This window comes from Monodelphis domestica, chromosome 3 (genome assembly GCF_027887165.1).
Source record: "Monodelphis domestica isolate mMonDom1 chromosome 3, mMonDom1.pri, whole genome shotgun sequence".
Classification (NCBI taxonomy): domain Eukaryota; kingdom Metazoa; phylum Chordata; class Mammalia; order Didelphimorphia; family Didelphidae; genus Monodelphis; species Monodelphis domestica.
Window position 1 is genome coordinate 215910967 of NC_077229.1, and position 21473 is coordinate 215932439.

Here is a 21473-nt window from a genome sequence, read left to right on the forward strand (position 1 = left end):
GCTTCCTCACCTCATGTGTTTGATGCTCTAAGCCTGGCACAGCTTTGCTTGCAAGATTCTCTCTCCAGATCAGCACCCTTGCCTGGCTAGGGATTCAAGTTGCCACTGGAGGCTTAGCACTCTAGGTGGGGGAGGGGCCTGGGACCTTCCTTCTTCCTTCTCATTAAATCTAAGTGTTCTCGAATTCAGGCGATTGGGGTGCATACCTTTTAAGTTGAGTCCAGCAGGAGGGTTCCTTGGCTCTGTCTTTTTGTTAGGTTTGATTTTCAGTCCCCTAGGAGCATTCAGTTTGTGATCAGTAAGGAAGCATTTTCAGAGGTCTGAACTTTCACTGACTCTATGCCAACCATCTTGACTTCCTGCATTTTTCTTTAAGGCTTTCCTTGAAGGTTTTTGAGTCATTCTTTTTTTGTGTTTATGTCTTGCACTTCCTTGTCTTCATAATACCACTTTATGATTGGGTTCTTTTTGGTTTGTTTGTTTCCTAAGGGGTGAATTTACAAACCCAAATAAATAAAGTCAAGTCAAATGCCAATTTGAATATACCAGATAATCAGATGATAGTATAGAAAAGCACTTCAGTTTACTCTTAAAAGAATACACGGTTCACACATTTATTAGGAGATTCATTGAAACTAATAGTGGTTTTAAGTTTAGTAATCCTACCTGATTTTCAAGTACTGTCCCTATGGGGATTTTTTTGTAAAAGTGAGAAATATTTCTGCTTAAAAAAATGGAGAGCTTTTACTTATTAAGTTTCAGTCTGGTCAAACTGCTTCTGCTAGATGATAAAGGGGACTGTGTGCTAAGAATTCTGAGTCGCTCTCTCGCCACAGTCAATCTAAGATGCTGGGAAGACAGATATGGATAAGAAACACTAAAGATGGTTCATATCAAAAGTATTCACCACTTCTGAGCAATTGTCTCTCACTAGAAAATCAGTCTACTGTAGCTTGAGGTGAACCAAGTACCAAGAATTAAGAAAGTATCAGACCCAGAAGCACATTCTAGTTAACTAACAAAAGGTCAAAGAAATGTGGAAATTCATTAGGGCTCTTCAGGATGGATTCTGTGGTACAGGTAAGAATGGGTGACTTGTTTGCCCTACTGCTTCTAGTTTCTTCTCTATCTTTTATTCCTGTTATGCCTTTTGCTATTGCTTTGATAATGCCCCTCATCTGGTGCTAATGATCTGTAATAGGTATTAGTATGAAATGGAGATATGTACACATGCAAAGATTGCTCACCAACTGAAATTGATATGAGACACTTCATTTCATCCAACAATATGCAAGGTTGATCTAGATATTGATAAATCTATGAAACAGACTGAACTCTTTATAGAGGGGCCCATCAATGTGATTGCAATTTCTATACTTATGATTATTGAAATTTCACAGATCAGTTGCAATTGGATTTCTCTAGATCCTGTCTATAGCAAACTCAAACTCAGTCACATTACTTCAGTATTTTAAAGACACAGAAACCTACTGCAACAACACAAGCATGAGATTATTTTCCACCAAGACCTACCTCTATCTGCTTTCCAGTCAAAGAAAAAGCCTGAAAAATTACTCTAGATTTTCTGGTAATCCCTATATTCATATCCTTCAAGATTTAATTGATCTGGATTTGCATTTGTACTATTTTTGGACACTGTTATGTGGGAATTCACTTAGGCAGAAAATAAATTAAGGGACCCAAAGTTTCTAATAACATAATATTGGATTGCATTTTATTTTATTCTGAATTTCCTGTTATTTTTACCCCATTAGTTTGTATTATTTCACAGCTGGTAGTCTATTGGGAAGTTTCTTTTTAACTTTATGAACATTTTAATAGCAAAAGGAGTTTAAACATTGAAAAGAAACCATTTTCCAACTAAAATGTAGCCATCAGTGAACCAGAGAATCAAGCATTCCAAATAATGTGTTTTAAAATTCAATCATAATTACTTCTGCCTGCAAACACTGACTAATTGAAGGCACACAATAAGGGTGCTAATTATGCTGAAGATGCTCTTATACTGCAGGAGTAAGGGCCAATAACTTAACAGACTCCCTATTTATTTCTATATTCTCATTTAGGTCCTCAGTTATTTGGCAGATTATGTATTGTAATTTGTGAGTGTTCTGTTCCTCATATCCCTTTATAAATAGATGCCAGATCCCATTAAAGCAAACTTTAAGGAATAGTAGAAAATATGAGTTATTAGATCTTTTCTGTGTTGCTTGTTGTGATTTAGCCATTGGCCAATGCTTAAAAACCTTATGGCTACGCAAATGTTTTCATCTACTCATTAATATTTCAAGAAGTTGTTATTAGGCAACTAAATGCACAACCCTTATAATTACTGTGGGTAAATCAATTAATTGATAGGCATTTATTAAGTGCCAGCCACCATGCTAGAAACTGAGGAAACAAAGAAAAAGAAAAGTTCCTTCCCTCAAGAAGTTTACATTTCAATAGCAAGACAAAGAAGCATATGTTATTTGCAGTCCCTGCTTTCAAAAAGGCTTACAAACTATAGCTGCCTCATAGATATAGGTTGACAAAAACATATTTGCATGTATGTATATACATATCTGTATCTATATGTTTTACAGATAGACATGTGTCTATATGTGGGTATGTGTATGTGAGTAAATATATGTCTCTACACACACATATATATTTACATATATATATATATATAATTTTGTACTCACAACAGTTCCTGTGAATTAGGTAATACTATACAGATATTGTTTCCCTCATTTTTACAAACTGAGAAACTGAAACTCAGCAAGGTAATGACTAGTAGATGTCCGAGGCAGGATTTGAATTCAGTCCTCTCCTGATTCTGAGTGGAGAACTCTCTCCGTTATGTGCAGTGACACACATAAATCTTTTAAAAAACAAAACAATAGTACTAACTGATACTTTTAATGTCTCTATGACGTTGATAAATTACTTAATCTCACTGCCTCAGTTTCCTATTCTGTTGAACAAAGGGATTGGAATGATGAATCTTAGTTCTTCAGTTCTAAAGCTCTTATTCTATATTTTAGTTTTATACTATATCTATTATATATATATATATATATATATATATATATATATATATGCACATATATATATTAGGTGCCAAATGAGTTTAGCACAAACCAGAAGCCTTATGAATCATATGACAATGGACTAGACCACTCAAAGATGGTTTCATGGATTAGGTTACCCTTGATCCTCACTTTGAAGGATGGCTATGATTTGTGCAGGTGAAGAATGTGGAGTCTGTGGTGTGAGAAGTAGCAAATGGCCTGAGCAAAATTGGGAATGAGAATAGGAATCGTCAACTTTTTTCATTCCTCATTCTCCTTGGTTTTCTGCAAAACTTCTCTTACTTTTCAATACAAAAGGAAATAAATTCTAGAGTTTACCATTCATATGAATACGACATGGATCTGAATTAAGTTTGTTAGAATAATATGGTTACTTACTAAATATTCCCTTTTCTTATCCTCTTGACAAGGATACCTTAAGTTGGGAAGCTGTGTTGTAGAGAGGGAATTGGATATGAAGAAAAGGAATTTTGACTTTATTCACCAGCTAATTGTGTTACTAAAATTTTTGAGTGGGGAAATGACATGACAAAAGTGATTAAAGATTAATCTGGCAGCAAAGTATAAGATAGATTGCCATCATGAAGATACTTTAACAATACTTTTATGAGTTGATGAGAGTCTTAATTATAGAAGTGGTGGTAGGAATGTAAAAGAACCACTAGCTGGTATAGGAAAGGATGGAGATGTGGGGAAGAACATTGGAGGCACAGCTGTTCTAAGACATTTAAAGTAAATGAAAATCTTGGTATAGGGAGTCACAATAGATATTTCCTACAAACATTATGATGAGTTCCCTATAATTCACATGGCTAAGGTTTTGAAAGGTGAACCACCTGAAATATAGAGAACTAAAAGGATTGCCTACAAACTAGACAATCAGTCCTCGAGCATCATAAACCAGTTATAGGGGTTTAACAAAAATCAACATTCGTCACCTGGACATCTCCCTACTCATTTTGCCATGTTTCTCCCCGTCTGAACCAGCACCCTCCACAGCCAATGTTAGCAATATCATCTGTCTTTCACACAGTGTTGTTTAAGGAATTATTTCTGAAACTGGGGAATGTGAGGTAAAGAAACTGAGTTCCAGATTAGCATGAATTGTCCCAATTTAAACAGGTAGTAAATCTGGAATTTGAAGCCAAGTCCTATGAACTAAAATTCAGTTCTCATTCTCATAAGCACAAGTTCACTTGGCACAGAGCACTTCCTTGCTGACCTATAGTAACTGTATTTACCTTGACCTAAACTGCTTACCTAGCTCTAGACTCTGGGATCTGTTTTGATCTTAAGTTACCAAATATGCCGAATGGCTTCCATACTGAAACTGTACCTGTGCTATCAGTCCTGCCTTGGAGCCTTGGTTCAGCATCCTATTTCTGAGACCCAGTACCACTGAAATTACTTCTGAATATTTGTTCCAACTAGGTCTGGCATTTGGGGGAGAAGCAGGGAACAGCCAGCCAAGGAGAGTTCCTTAGTGTGAGGAATTTCTATTATGCAAATTCTATCATTAGATAAGAACTATAAATAGAGTTCAGATAAAAGCTATAACATAGAGAATTAGCAAGTTGTTAGAGAAAAAAAATGGCAAGCATTTATAAAGGACCTATTATGTACCAGGTACTTTATGAATACTGTTTCATTTGATCCTCCTCATACCAACACTTAGAGGTAAGTGCTATTATTATACTCATTTTACAGTTTATAAAAATGAAGCAGACCCTGATTAAGTAACTTACTTGCCCAAGGCTACCACAGTAAGTGTCTGAGGTTAGATTTGAACTCAGATCTTTCTAACTTTAGTTCCAGCATTTATTTATTTGTTTATTTAGTTTTTGGCACTGTGCTCTGTAATATATCTATATCTATATCTATATCTATATCTATATCTATATCTATATCTTTATCTATATCTATATGAATAAGAGTCATCTCAATACTGGGGCAGTGTTTTTAGAGGCAGGACTTGAATCTTGTTCTTTCTATCTCTCATGCTGTCCTTCAATGTATTATGCCACAATGTGTCCTTAATACATAATATAAAACACATTAATTCCCAAATTTTTTTCTTTTAATTTAAATGTTCTGTTCTGCCTCCATAAACTTCTCCCTAATTTGGTGTTTCATATATGTTTCTAAAGGAAGGATAGTGAATCTGCATACCAGGTCAGTTAGCTTGAATTCAATTGCAAGCAAAATTTTAGAGCATCTATTGAAAGGATGACTCTTAAGCATTTAGAGAAGAAAACATTTATCACTAATGCCAACAGCACTTCATTAAGAAAAGCTCATGTTGGAAAAAAAAATTTCTTGACAATGTAACTAGACTTGCAGATCAGAGAAATGTAAATGGAATGGAATTTGGCAAATTAATTGACAGAGTTTCATTCTATTCTATAAGCAGGACTGAGACATGTAGCCTATATGAAATTATAATTAGATTAATTTGAAAAAGGCTTGAAAGACTAGACCCAATGAATAGTCATTAATAGAAAATGTCAGCCTAGAAGTTTTAACTTGGACTTGTGCTGTTAAGCATTTTATCAGTGACTGATGAAGACACAAATAGCATGCTTATCAGGTTTAATAAATGATATGATAGAATTGGGACTCAGAAACATCTTGACCAGATAAGATAAAGGGTTGAGACTAAGAAACCAACATTTAAGAGATAAATGTAAAGTCCTATGCTCAGGCTCAAATAATCAGTTTTATACCTGCAAACAGAAAAAACATAGCTAAACAACATAACTATTGGAACACTGATGGATTTTACTGGGCTATAAATTTTTTGTCATCAGACTACTACAAAAATTTAATATTTATTTAGGCTTCATTAAGAGTGGTGTTAGGGTCCCCCAAAATAGAGATGACAGTCCCAATGGGACTTGCTCACCAGACCACATCTGGAGCATTGTCCACATCTGGGGTATTGTCCCAGGCACTTTATTTTAGGAAGGACATTGGTTAATTACAATACCTTCAGAGGAGGATGACTAACATAATGAGGAGACTCTAAACAATGTCATTTAAGGATCAAAGGAATAAGTTGGAGAGCATGACCTAAAGAAGAGAGGCATGTTCAGTAGAGGGGAAGGAACAGTAGAGCTCTCATGGAGAAGATGTATTAAACTTGATCACCTATTCTGCAGAATAGAGAACTTAGATGTGAACAGCCCAGAGGATTAATTTTTAGATTTAAAATTAAAATTTAGGCTTGACATTAGAAAAAATGTCTAGTGATTAGAATTATTCAAAAGTGGAATGGTGGAAGCAGCTAGGTGGCTTAGTGGTTTGAAAGACCGGCCTATAGACAGGAGGTCTTAGGTTCAAATCTGGATTCAGAAACCTCTGTGTGACCCCAGGCAAGTTGCTTAACTCCTATTGCCTAGCCCTTTCCAATCTTCTTCCTTTGAAGCCATGTACAGTACTGATTCTACAAAATTGATTGATACAGAAAGTAAGGGTTTTTCAAAAGTAGAAATGCTTGCTTTGTGGAATAGTAAATTCTTCATCACTGAAAGTATTCAAAGCCTGAATAAATACTTGTATATTGTAGAAAGCATTTCTGATGTTAAAGCAGCCTAATGTTTTGCTTCTGTAACTCTTAGTTGATTTGAGTTTTGCCTCCTCTCCTTTTCCTTCTCTCGCATATACTAGTAAAAGAGAGAGGGCTAAAATGTGAACAACAATTAAGTGAAGACATTAATGGAATGGGGAAGCCCACATCATTACAAACCATTAGGCAATTTCTAGGAATCCAATTTTTCTCATGTAGCTATTTTTATTTTATTTATTTTTTACCTAGTATATTTTTACCTTGTATATTTCCCTTGACTTTTTTCCTAGTTCTCAGACATTGGCCCATATATAGGGACTCTCCAGGAGTAGATTTTTCTGTTTGGAAGAGGATACAGGAAGGAGAATGCCAATTTGTTTTATTTTCTATTTACTTTTGCATATCTCTTATTGATTTTTCTGGAGGAGGCCAACAGGATCTGGAAGACAAGATGTTTACTACATTCCAAATTGCTTTTTTAGTTGGGAAAAATGTCTTTTATGTACTTACTTTTACCAAAAGTAACTATTACAAGCTCCATTTCTGGATTCTCACCTTTTTAAAGGGTATAATTAATGTTTCTTTGTACCTTTATATTGGCCCATAACACCTTCTCTAAGTCTCAGTTTCTTTGTCTAGGAAATAATGGGGTTGGGTGAGATCAGACAGATGTTCCTTTATCCTGGAAAAAAACTTTCCAAAATGCCATGATCTACTCCTTATCTATTCCCTTAGACATTTCTCTGGAGCTGATGAAAAACCTTTTTTAGCCCTCTGTTGGTGACCCCACTAATATTGATCCTTGCCAAGTTTCTATCATAAAAGGGTATGTAAATATCAGAAGTAAAGGCATGAGTATATGGGAATTTGAAGACACTTCTAAAAGAACATTGTTTATAAATGCCCATTCCAAATTCTGTCATGAATTTAGTTTTCTCCTCTCCCCATCATTCTACCCACTTAAAAAAAAAAACAGAACTAGAACTTTCAGAAAGCCATTAAATTCTAACTAAATATAATCAAACCATTATGGCCTAACCCTTTCAGGGCTTCCAACTGTTTCTTAACCAACCTAAGGTTGCAAGCTGTTATTATGGGTTTGGTTTTGATTAAAAGCAAGAAAGAAGGACAGAGATACCACCTGTATGCATTTCAGGGTTATTTGAGGATATCTAATTCAGCTCTCAAAGGATAACCTCTTTCCTTTAAAGTGTATCTCAGTTCCATTTATGATCAGATTCTTAGAGTTTTCCTTTGCTTAAGAAATATTAAGTATAAGGAAGTAAAGGCAATCATAATATGGGAAGGTATGAAGGAAGGGAAGATGTATCCAGAAATAACTGATGGAAAAACAAGAGGCATGTTTTTATGCTTTAAAATGATTAATATAGTAAGGCTAAAATGCAATAGCATTAGGCAGAGTAATGAATCAAAGGAATCTAGTTTTTAATTTTTCTCTTTTTTTCACTATGAATTTGATAATCATCAACAAATGTGAGCATTTCCACATTCAATGAACAGAAGAAAGCAGACCACAGATAAATAGTGAATCTCCATTATATACAACTTTCAAAAGATATATATTACAAATTTAACATGGTAATTCTAATGCTACTTTGCTTGCCTATGTCCCATTCTTCATTTTGTTTTGCTCTCTTATTTGTATTTTTAAATGATTCATCAATGTTCTTTTCTTTCTTTCTCTTTTGATATGATTACTATTAACTCTAATTCTTTTCAAAACACTCTTATTCAACAAGAAACTAATAAATATTAATATTTTTTCATTTTCTCCAACCTTTCCCTCTCCCCAAGAAGGCAGATAATATGATATATGTTATACATATAATATATATTTTCCTGTTTATCATGTTGTGAAATGACACATATTACTTATACTAGAGAAATATTCATGTAGGAAAGAAAGTGAAAATGGTATGTTTCATTATGCATTTGGACTTCATCTGCTCTATGGCAGTAGAAATCTTTTTTCCCCTCATAGCCCAATGTAGTTGTCTTAGAACCTTGCCTTGTTGATAAGAGCTGTAATTCACAGTTGAACTTATATTATTGTTATTACTGTGTACAGCATTCTTCTGGTTCTGCTCACTTTGCATCACTTCATAGAAATCTTTCCAGATATTTTTTGTGATCATCTTGTTTGGCATTTCTCATGGAACAATAGTATTCCATTATATTTATATACAACAACTTATTCAGCCATTCCCCAACTGATGGATATTCCTTCAGTTTCTAGTTCGTTGTTGTTATAAAAAGAACTGTTATAAATATTTTAGAACATATAGTTTCTTTTCTTTTTTCCTTTATCACTTAGAAAATAAACCTAATAGTGGTATTGCTGGGTCAAAAGGTATACATAGTCTTATAACTCTGATTATAATTACAGTTTGCTCTCCAAAATGGTTGCATCAGTTCACAGTTCCACCAACAGGGTATTTTTTTCTTATTTCAACACAATCCCTCCAAAAATTGTCATGTAAGTGGGGGGGGGAAGGGGAGGGTTGTTTTTAAAAAGGTTAGATTGGATTATTTAAGAGTGTGGTCCCCAGGAATCTGATTTATTACAAAGAGATTTATTTACAAATTATTTACAAAATGTAGAAAGAGTGAAGTAAGAAAATCAGAGAGAGAATAGGGTAAGATATCTAGCTTAAGCTCCAAGTAATTTACTCCCAGGCAGGGAGATTTAGTCCTTAGTCCTTGGCAAAGTTGAGGACCTGGGGAAATCTCTCTCAAGAGGTAAGTCTCTCCTGAGGTTAGTTTTTCTTTTTTTTTTCTTTTTTCAGAATATTCAGCAGTTGAGCCAGCCTTTCATTTACCATAGGTTAGTTCAAAGAAAGAGATTTTAGAACAGCCTCACCAGGATCAGGGTCTCGGGTCCAGTCAACAGATTTTTCACCAGTCTCCACTCCAAAAGAATGAAGAACTGTCTCTCTAGTCTCTACCTCCTAAGAATGAAGAACAGTCTCTCACAGGAAGTGACAGCTCCTTTTAAAGATGCTTCTTTTGCATCACTTCCTGTGTCTTCCCCTAATTTTACATCTATCAATCATAGTTGAAGCTTTGCTTTAATACTGCCCAGGGGCAGTTAGTTTAATTCTGATTCATCACCCACTATTGTACATGTGGGTCACAGACCTCCTAATTTATGATTAAGTGGTATATTTATACTTTTGGTGATTAGATCTAAAAATGGGCAGGGGTTACAATTTTAATCTTCGTAATCAGGGGAGAGTTAATTTTAATCTTCACAGTTGTTTACCATTTTTCATATTTAACATATTGCCAATCATGTTTTTGGATAGGAGAAGAATTTATGAATAAACAAAAGATAGAAAAATGTGAAAAATAAAATGGATGTTTTTATTGTATTGAATTGAAAATGTTTTATACAAATAAAACTAATGTAAAGATTTGAAGGAAAGTAATTAGCTGGGAAAAAATTTTATAGAACATTTCTCTGATAGAATTCTCATATATAAAATATATAGAGAATTCAAATATATGTAAAATATGAGGCATTCCCAAATTTATAAATGGTCAAAATATATAAATATATAGGTTTTTTTGGATGTAGAAATAAGAGCTATATATAACTATATGAAAAAATATCTCAATAATTATTTATTAGGGAAATGCAAATCAAAACAACTCTGATAAACCATCTCACACTTGTCAGATTGACTAAAGTTAATCTATTTTAAAATGAGTAAAACTATTATAATTTAAAATTAATTTAATTGCTCTTATTTAATAGACCTTAATAGGTAGGAACCTTCCCTTCATCTATAACTCTATCAATTTCTGTTTAATCAACTAGATGTTCTCTGAAATGTTATCAGTTCCACAAAGATTCCAAGGGATTCACTCTACTTACATAATTGGTTCTTCCTGTACAATGGTGGATAAGCCCCTTCTCTTTGGGCCTTAGCTTCCTTATCTATAATAATATAAGGGAGTCAGTGAAATGATTGCAAAGGTCCCTTCTAGCTTGCAGCCAGACAGTCAACAGTTGGTTAGCAACATATATTAAGTCCTTACTTACATGCCTAGTATTATGCTAAAAAAACAGCCCCTGTTCTCAGGGAGCTCACAGTTTAATTGGGAAGAAAATATGGAAGCCCCTATGTGCAAATAAGACAAATGCAGGATCAAATGAATGTAATCAACAGAGGGAATGCATTGAGAGAAATCAGGAAACATTTCTTGTAGAAGTTGAAACTTTATCTGAGATTTAAAGGAAACTAAGCAAGCTAGGAGGCAAATTTAATCAGAGTTCCAGGCATGGGGGTTATAAACCAAAATGCTGAGTTGGTAGATTATAGACAATAGGTCTATTGTCAGCAACAACAAAGAAGCTAGTGTCACTGGATCACAAAGTAAATGGGTATCTGTTATGCCTGTAAGAAGACTAAAAAGGTATGAATGAGCCAGGTTAGAGAGGGCTTTAAAAATCAAATAGGGGATTTTAGACTTGATCTTGGAGGAAATAGGGAGCCACCAGAGTTGATTGAATTTGAGGTGATTGGGTAATGTGGTCAGACTCTTGCTTCAATTTGGCAGCTGAGTGGAGAACAGTATTGATTGGAGTGCGGAGAGTCCCAAGGCAACGAGCTGAACAAGCAGGCTATTGCAGTAGTTCTGGCTTGAGGTGTAATGGACTACAAAGATAGAATTGGCAATCCTTAACAAATGACTTAGCAGTTCTATATAATTGGGGGTGGAGGGTGGAGGGAAAGGTAAGGAATCTAAAATCTAAGATCCTTTAAAAAATCCATACCTATGATTTTATTGGTGTAGATGGTGGTCTGCTGGTTTACCAATCAATTCTCTAGGGGAAAAATGTTTGTACAACATTAAAGTTTAATCTACATTTTTAACATTTTTCTGTATCATTTGCTTAAGGTTTCCTTGAGTCTAGATAATCAATACAACAATAAGTCAAGTCTTGATTTGTAGGATTTTTCCAATCTACAGAGTACAAATGTTCACACTGAAAATTTTGGTCTATTTAATCTTACTCTAATATATTATTGGATATAGAGGACCATTTACATAGAAATTCCCCTAAAGCTAATCCTTAGCTCATCTGAAATTTATGGCCTCAGAAAATTGCATAGGGCACACAGAGGTTAAATGGTTTGCCCAAATCTGTATGGGATGAATGGATCACAGTTGGAATTTGAACCCAGGTCTCCTGGACTGACTCCAATGCTGCCTCTATCCATCATGCCTCTCCCTCTCACTCATAATCCTATAATCCCATATAAAATATATTGCAACTAAATGATCCCTGCTTTTAGCAAAAGTGTCATGTCATTCTGCAAATAAGGAAGATTATAATTTGGGCTGCCTTTTCATGTTCACATTGCCATTTCCTCTTCAGTATTTGAGTCTGTTTCTTCCTAGTTCTAATGCCAGATCTTAATAGCTAGGTAGTATCTATATTACACTTTATAGTTTGAAAATGTTTGTTCAATCCTTGCAACAACCCTGGCTAGTAGGTGCTTTTATTATCTCAATTTTACAGAGTAGAAAAGGGAGACAGACAAAGATGAACTTGTCCAGGGTCAAATATCCAGTAAGGGTTTGAGGCTGGTTTTAGACTCAGGTCTTCCTGACTGGGCAATATTCGATACAGAAAGGCATCTCACCAAGACAACAGTAAGCATTTTCATTCTTAACTGTTCTTCACCTCTCTATCCCTGTTTCATCTAAGGGTCACTAAAAGCCAACACAAATGGATGAAGCAGGTCCTTACACCACCATTTGCTATTTTTGTAGCTGAACAGTCAATGATATTTTTCACCAGACCCCAAACCACGGAATTGTTTAAGACTTCAAGCCAGAAACAACAACAACAACAACAACCAAACCAAAACATTTAATTCAAAACTCAGGGCTCAACAAGTCTAAATTTAGACAATTACAATAGAATCCATTGCCATAGAAAGAACAGAGTCCAAATGCAGATTAAAGCATTCTTCACATGATTTCCTCCATGCATTTTTCTTTAGTGTAGCCAATATGTGTCTATGGTCACAAAATGACAGATATGAAAATATGTATTGTATGATAACAAATATAAAAACTATACCATCTTACCTACCTTCTTGGAGGGGGTGGGGAGTAGGAAAGAGGAGAACATGGATTGCAAAATGTCAGAAACGAGTATTAAAATTTGTATCAACATGTAATCTGGAAACAAAAATAAATTAAAAAAATAAATTTACAAGACTACAACAGAAATCCCAAGTAGTCCAAGTAGTATAATTTTTTTAAATCCTTACCTTCTGTCTTAAAATTGATTTTAATTATCAGTTCCAAGGCAGAAGAACAGTAAAGGCTAGGCAACTAGAGTTAAGTGACTTGCCCAAGGTCACACAAATAGGAAGTATCTGAGACCAGACTTGAACCAAGGACCTCTGGTCTCCAAGCCTGGATTTCTAGCCATTAAACCACCTCCCTGTCCCAGTATGTTTCCACATGTGGTATTTCAAATCTTCATTTATTCAGTTTTTTTAAAGGAATTCTAATATCTCTGGAAGAAGAGAAAAGAAAGAATTTGAAAAAAGAAATTTTACTTTATACAAAAGTGCCCCTTAATTTTTTTTCTCCCTCCACCAATGCAGATCTGTTATTATTTAACAATTTATATTCTTAAAATTTGTCTAAGGCACTGAATGACTTATTCACGGTTACACAGCTAGTAGGTATCAAAGGTAAGATTCCATCCTCAACCTTCTACCCAGTCCTTTATTCACTTTGTCACATAGCCTATTTGGAATAAGGTTTTACCTCGAAAACTGTGACTAGTTAACATATTACACATAAATCCAGATTTTATATAAATATATATTAAAATAGCATTTGCTAGTTACATATAAGTATATGTAGTTATATATTATATAAATTATATATAAATAGCAGAGGCCAGTCAGAAGAGGCATAAAGACACCAGACACCGACATCCCTGGTGTTTCAGCTTTGCTTAGGGCTAGTCCTGGCTGTGCCTTTAAAAATTATTCAAATGATTTTGGACCAAATGACCATTAAGGTTCTTTCTTTCTCGGAGATGCTTTGATCTCACCTTTGCTGTAGATCACAGGGAGAGTCATTAATCCCTTTTGCAGTGGAATGGGAAAGCAACTGTCATAAGCCAAAAATATGCCCTGTACATTTCATAGCGGGGAAGAGTCTGAGGCATATATTGCAGATTTCTGCCACAACAATAAAATGCTGCTGTGCTCTGTGTTGAAGGCAGGGGTCATCCTAAGGGAATTATGTCAGACATACCAGCAAGCAGAGCAGACACATCAGGGAATAGCTATACGTATAAATAAAACACCAAGCAATTTGTAAGTTATTAGGTCTGACACTACAAGTGATTCCTCTCTACACGCAATCTTTCCTCTTCATTTATGCTTATTATTTCTAAAGAATAACTGGGCATATGTTAGTAGACTCTTCAAATCTTATATTCAGATTTTACTGGCAATTCTTACACTCACCCCTCCTGCATGCCAAGCAAAAATATAAAATTAATGATATGGGAAGCTGGATGCTACTTAGGAGATATTGAACCCCATTCTCCACTCTGTGCTTTGGTAGAGCACAGATTATTGGAACACTTCACCATAAACATGGAGGGGGCTGTCTCTTTCTCCTTCCTCATCTCCTGTCCATGAGCTTTAGGGACTCAATTTTCTAGGGATTCACCCTCCCACCCATTAAGTAGAAATTTCTACCCTCTTATTATAAATATGGCATTTCTCACCTGCTGTCACTTGGAAAATGATGCTGAATAAATGAATACCCAGAGCTGGTTGTAGGGACATGTGAGTTCTAGTCTGTTCAGTCACTAGCTGTAAGTATGTTGTCATTGTTCAATTGTGCCAGTTGTATCTTACTCTTTATGACCCCATTTGGGGTTTTCTTGGCAAAGATACTGGATTGGCTTGCCATCTCCTTCTCTAGCTCATTTTAGGGTCAAAGTCAAAGTTTTTGAGTCAAAGAAGATTAAGTGATTTGATCAGGATCATACAACTAGTAAGAGTCTGTGACCACATTTGAACTCAGGTCTTCCTGACTTCATGCTTGGCACCATCAACTGAATATCACCAAGCTGCCCAGCTAGAAGTATATGCTGGGTAATTCACTTAAATTTTCCATTCCTCTTTTTCCTTGGCTGTTCAATGGTGTGATGCCTGTCCCACTTACCACATAGTGCTGTTATCGAATTTTTTAAAAAAAGAAACGTCCTCCAAAGCAGTACATGAATGTAAGCTATGATGAATTTTTCAGACCTTTGACAACTCAGAGAATCTGAGTCAGGTAGTAGGATGACTTTCTTCTGAACCAGTGGAAACCTTTTTTTAAAATTGAATTTAAATTTATTTTATTGTGATTTGTCTTTTTTTTATTTAATGACAAATTTCCACACAAGTTTTCTGAAGTTATATGATTCATGTTGTCTCTGTCCCTTTTTCCCTCCTCCCTCCAGGAGATGATAAGCAATTCAGTCTGTGTTATGCATGTATTATCATGCAAAACTTATTCTCATATTATTCATTTTTGTAAGTAAATGATCTTATAAAACCGAAACCTCAAATATATGCCCAAATAAACAAGTTATAAATCATATGTTTTCATCTGCATTTATACTCCAACAGTTCTTTCTCTGGAGGTGGGTAGCATTCTGCCTCCTCAGTCATGCGGAATTGTCCTGGATCATTGTATTGCTGTTGAGTAGCAAAGTTTATCTATCACATTTGATCGTTCCACAGTATTTCAGTTACTGTGTATAATGTTCTCCCAGTTCTGTGTATTTTACTCTGCATCAATTCATGTAAGTCTTTTCAGTTCTTGGGAAACATTTTTAAAGATCAAAGGGGTGACTGAGACTGATTTTTAGTGAAATGTTGATCAGACCCAAGCCCATCATTACTGGCTATATAAATTCACCATTCTATGGCATCAAATGAATGTCTCTCTATTTTATATGTCTTGATGGAAAATCAAAGACTCATATGGCTGTTAGGTCATCTGTTCTAGCCCTCATCCCAAATCTACAGCTTCTCTAGGATACATTCAACATATAGCCAACATCCAGCAGAATCAGTTTAAATCATAGACATCTACTAACCATGGGTTGGGTGTACTGGAATATCACCGATCATGGCAAGTTTACACTCTATTCATAGCTATGGTCCCCAAACAAAGATTACATAACCAGAGTCAAAAGTAGCTCTATGTTATAGCTTCTCTAATAGATCATATATTTAATGCCTTACTAGACCAACAGTCTCATGGGGATACCATTTTCAACAATTATAGAAGCCTTTCAAGCCACAAGAAATTACTTTGACATTATATACCAACAAGAAACATGATTCTTAATTCTGAACTCTATAAAAAGGCCAAAAAGTTAAGATTATATATTAAGTATATAGAAATTCCTCAAGTTAAAGGGTGAATGGATGTCCTTCTTGCTAGCTAAGGCCCTATAGAGGTATTCTATACCAAAAGGTCTCTACTGAAGACCAAGTGGATTACTGGTTTCATTTTTTGCTCCAAGCTTTGTAGAAAAATAAACTAATACTAGAAAAGTTCAGATCCACAAATATGGAAAGGGGACAGGGTAAAGTGGAAGAAAGAGAGAAAGAAGAATGTTGGATCAATATTTCTTTTTTCAAATTGCAAAATTTTTAAGTTGGAAGGAATTCAGTGCCCATTTAGCCTACACAAAATTCCACAGACTAAATACCCCAACTTCAGTCAAAGGGGATACAGCTACTTCTTGGTGATCTCCAGTGAAAAGGTATCCACATGCAATGTATTCCACTTTTGGACAGCTCTAATTGTTAGGACATGAAGAGTGAGGAGGGAACAGATACAGACATGTTCCCTAGATCTCACTGTAGGAGAGTCTCTTTGGAGAAACAAGGAAGATGGAAGCTTATGATGCGGACATTATACATATAGAAAATTCTTTGAAACTTGAGGCATTAGTAGGATAAATAACAAAATAGTGGGTAGGAAATATTTGAAAGTTATACAGGTTTTAAATATGAAATAGATTGAAATGATTTTAGATGATGAATTCAGGAATGTAGAGTCAGGATGAACTAGAATCATAGAATCATAGAGTTGGAGAGAACCTCAGAGGTTATCTAATTTAATCCAGACCTAATGAGGAATTATCTATAAATCATGACAATATGGCACAGTAAAAAGAAGATTTTTTCTACAACTAGAAGATCTTGGAGCAAGAATGAACCTGGGATTCAGTACCCATGTGACCTTGAGTGGGCCATTTATTCTTTTGGATTGAAGATGTCCAGATTGAGAATTCAACACTTTTTGAGTCAACTCATTCCATATATGGGGACATTGGTTAGAACACCTACTCTTCTGTCTTCATCTCACACATACACTACTAATGTAGTGAATGAGATCACAGTTGTAAATATAAAGTACAAACATGTGTCTACATCTGGTTAACCCTTAATGAAGTATGAAAAAAATGTTACCTATTGGAATTAGAGATAAATGGTTACTGAAGATTGACCATACTCCTGGCTACTTTTTAAAGCTAAATTTGTCAGTTCTATAGAGAGAGATAGACAGAAAGACAGAGACACAATGGCAGAGACATAGAAACAAAATTAGAAAATCATTGGAATTGACTCCAAGGAGGGTGGTACTTGACAGCAGAGAAGAGAGCAAATTATGGTTGCTTAAGAGAATAAAACTATGCAGTTAGAAATCATGTTGTAGAGTGGTACATTCCCAAGGAATCCAGATGAACAACCTGTCCAACACACACACATACACATACATGTGTGTGTATACATATATATACATATGTATATATATATTGCCCATTGAAGAGCAGTATGAAGATACCACAAGAAGAGAAAATACTTTGGGATTCTGCAATGTCAGAGGCTTGAATTATTTTGACTGTATATGTTCCATAGTGTGTGATCTAATAACACTTTGGCTCATGAGCCCCTACTACCAGTGCATCTCCCTTTAATGGTGAGTAAGAAACTACAATTAACTCAAAGCATGAAATGTACTGGGATGGCATAGGAAGAACAATAGCTCTTGTGAGAGATTGCACTCTCTCACAAATACATACAGTATCTACAGAAAATGTAGGCACAGACTTAGAGTATAGTGGTCCCAGGAAATCCAAAAGTATACTAAAGTAGATATAGAATCTAAGGTTGGAACAATTTCCCCTCACATAACTGATGAACGACTATGCAACCTTTTTTTTGAGCCTTTTTTAAAATAAGGAAAATCCTCTACACTCCAAAATAGCTAACTGGTAATTAGGTTTTTCCTTACATGTACCTAAATCTGTCTTCCTGAAATTTCTATACATTGTTCCTATCCATTGTTCTATCCAAATGTCAAAAATTAATTTATTTAGCATTTAGCCCCTACTATGTGCCAGGAGCTGGGAACACAAAGTAGAAGTCAATCTAATGTTGAGACAACATGCAAACAAACATGTATATCAAAGGTAAAGGGGAAATAATTAACAGTGAGAAGGCACTAGAATTAAGAGAGATTGAGAAAGACTTCCTGTTGAAAGTTAAGGTTTTAGCTCAGGGAAGCCAACAGGCAGAAAAGAGGAGGGAAATTATTCCAGGTATGGGGAACAGTACCTGAAAATGTCTAGAACTAAGACATGGAGTATCTGGTTTGAGGAACTAACTATAAGGAGGTCAATATTACTAAAATGAAGATTGCATATATGTGCAAACTGGGTGTGTGAAAGGAAGGTGGAGAGGTAGGTGGATATGTGTGAGGGGACAGTGAACTCAGATATGAATTGTTTCAAAGGATTTTATATATAATCTTGGACATTATAGGCAGCCACTGGAGTTTGTTGAGTTGGGAGGTGACATGTTTACACCTGCTCTTCAGGAAAATCACTAGATAGTTTAATCTGGAAGATGAATCAGAATGGGAGCTACTTGAAACAGGAAGACCCCATTAGCAGCCTACTACAATAATCCAGGCAGGATGTTATAAGAGTTTTCACCAGATATTACCAGACACTATCTGCACTAGATAGTATCAGAGGAGAGAAAGGATTATATATGGGAGATGCTCTACAAGTAAAATTAGCATTAACAAATAAAAATATTTCCCCTTCCCCAAACTCTAGAAAGATTATTGGAGTTATGACAAGAGATTGGATGGAGATGGGCATTTTCTAGATAATGAAAAGTCAAGGAAGATAACTAGCTTGTGAGTCTACGGAAGAAGAGGGTACTCTTAGCCAATGGCTTCAATTTTTTTGAAACAAAATTTTGGAAAAAATTCTCAGATGAGTAGGAGGAATAGGGAGGCCATGGGAGGGTCTGAGGAGAGATGAAAAGATTTTGAAGAGCCACTGTGGTGAATGGAATAGTGATTAATTAGAGAAATAAAATTTAACAAGTCAAAGTAACACATAAATATTTAGACATATGGGAAAGAACCTCCAGAAGTCAGGAAATTCTTCCTTTTTTCCTCTAAAAAGGACAACATCTCAATTTAATATAGTCGGAAAAAAATGTAGATTTGGAAGATGAGGGTCTAGGCCTTAATCTGACACTAGACAGCTATGTGACTGACTTTTCAACCTTAATTTCTTTGAGTTTAATTAGAGCAGTGGTTTTTTAATCTGGAGTCTGTTAAATTTAAAATATACACACATACATATAAACATATATCAATAGTACTATTTTCCTTTGTCAGTTGTGCATTAAAAACTTGATTCTGAGACCCATTCATATCCTTGGGGATCTATAATTTCTATCAGATCACCAAAGAGTCCATCTCTCTCTCTCTCTCTTTCTCTCTCTCTCTCTCTCCTCTCTTTCTCTCTCTTTCTCTCTCTCTCTCTCTGTCTCTCTGTCTCTGTCTCTGTCTCTGTCTCTGTCTCTGTCTCTGTCTCTGTCTCTGTCTCTCTCTCTCTCTCTCTCTCTCTCTCTCTCACACACACACACACACACACACACAGTGTTAAGAATTCCTAAACTAGAGAGTTTTTAAGATCCCTCAGATCAAAAATTTGATGTCATCCTAGACAAGTCACTATATGTCTTATTTATAATGATAAAACCTATCAAAGACAAAATCAAATAATTCTGTTCATTCACTTTAGTCATGTCCAATTCTTTGTGAACCTGTTTGAGGTTTTCTTTGCAAAGGTAACAGAGTGGTTTTCCATTTCCTTCTCCAACTCGTTTTATATATGTGGAAACTGAGGTAAACAATTTAAGTGACTTGCCTAAGATCACATAGCTAATGTCTAAGATTGAACTTGAATTTGGGTCTTCCTGACTTCAGGCCTGGCTCTGTACCCACTGATGGTTATACTTGATGGTTGAACTCTGTCCTTCATATACCCATTTCAAGTCTCCCTTGCTTCCTTCTAAGCTGATTTCCTCTTGCCTCAGAAGATAGCCAACATTATGTATGTAATAGTTCTCTATAAACTTAAAGAAAGTTGCTAAGTTATCTTATGATCTAGGATTCCCTCCCCTCCCTTGCTAATTAACATTCTTGTTCTAAGACAATTTTCTATAGATTACATAAAAATAAAGAATTATTTCTTTCTAGTAGCTGCAGAACATCTTGAGTCTGGAGAGAAAAAGGAGACTGACACTCTGTGAGGTCTCTCTTTCCCCTTCCCCAAACTCTAGAAAGATTATTGGAGTTATGACTGGATACTGTCCTTACCTAGTAGAGCAATAGCTGCATGAATGAGCTAATCCCAAACAATTTTCATAAGTCTCTGAAATTCAGGTTCTCCATTTGTAAAACAAACATGGTGGCAATTTCCTGGAGGTCATGAGAAAGAAATAGCTAATGCTAGAGAAGTATTTTTATAGATCTCTAATGGAATGTTCTAAAAAGTATAAATGATTCTGGGCAAGAAAGAAGTAGGTGTCTATGACAAAATTAGTAGTCACCGAAGAACAAAAACCAAAGAATTCATTTTCAAGACCATCTTTTCCTTAGATGGTATATGTCCAAATGGCAGAGAAAAAAGAGTCACTCATGCTCCTACAAGGCCAAATTCAGTTTTTTAGGACTTTCCTTATTGTGTCATCATTGCTTTCTGGCAATCAAAAGGGAAGGAAAAACGCAGACAATTGCTACTGTCAGAACCTCACTTCTTATTTGTTTGTTTTTTATTTCTTACTTGCCAGCCCCAAACAAAGTACATTGCAAATGTTTAATAAATGCTTGTTGACTGACTCTCAAATGCATTTTAAAAAAATTATTGATTCCATTTATTTTTATATCAGCCATTTCCAGATCTATTTCTTTTCTCAGGAAGCTTTATCTTGTAATGAAGCCAACTAACAGAATGATCCTGGTTGTTAGCATTTGCAATATTGTATGCCCATATTCCCCCAATGCTTCTTCAATAGAATCAATGTTTAATCTTTTATTTCTTCTCCAGAACCAAGAATAATCATTATAATTATATAGAATTTGGCTTCATTTTAGATTAGTGAGGTTAATTTCATTTAGATGGTACCACTTTTGAGTTTTTTTTTTTTTAACTTGGGATGTAGTTTATTCATTCAAAGCAACACACCTATTAAGCTCCCATAAGGAAAAGATTTTCAGTCTTCTATTTAAATAACTTCTAAGTCAGTCAGTCTATTAAGAGTCTCTCTTTCTGTATTATGCTTGGCTAGAGCAGTTCTAATGCTTTAGGAACAAGAGGGTTGATCTGAAGGTCCTCTCCCACAAGAAGACAAAAATAT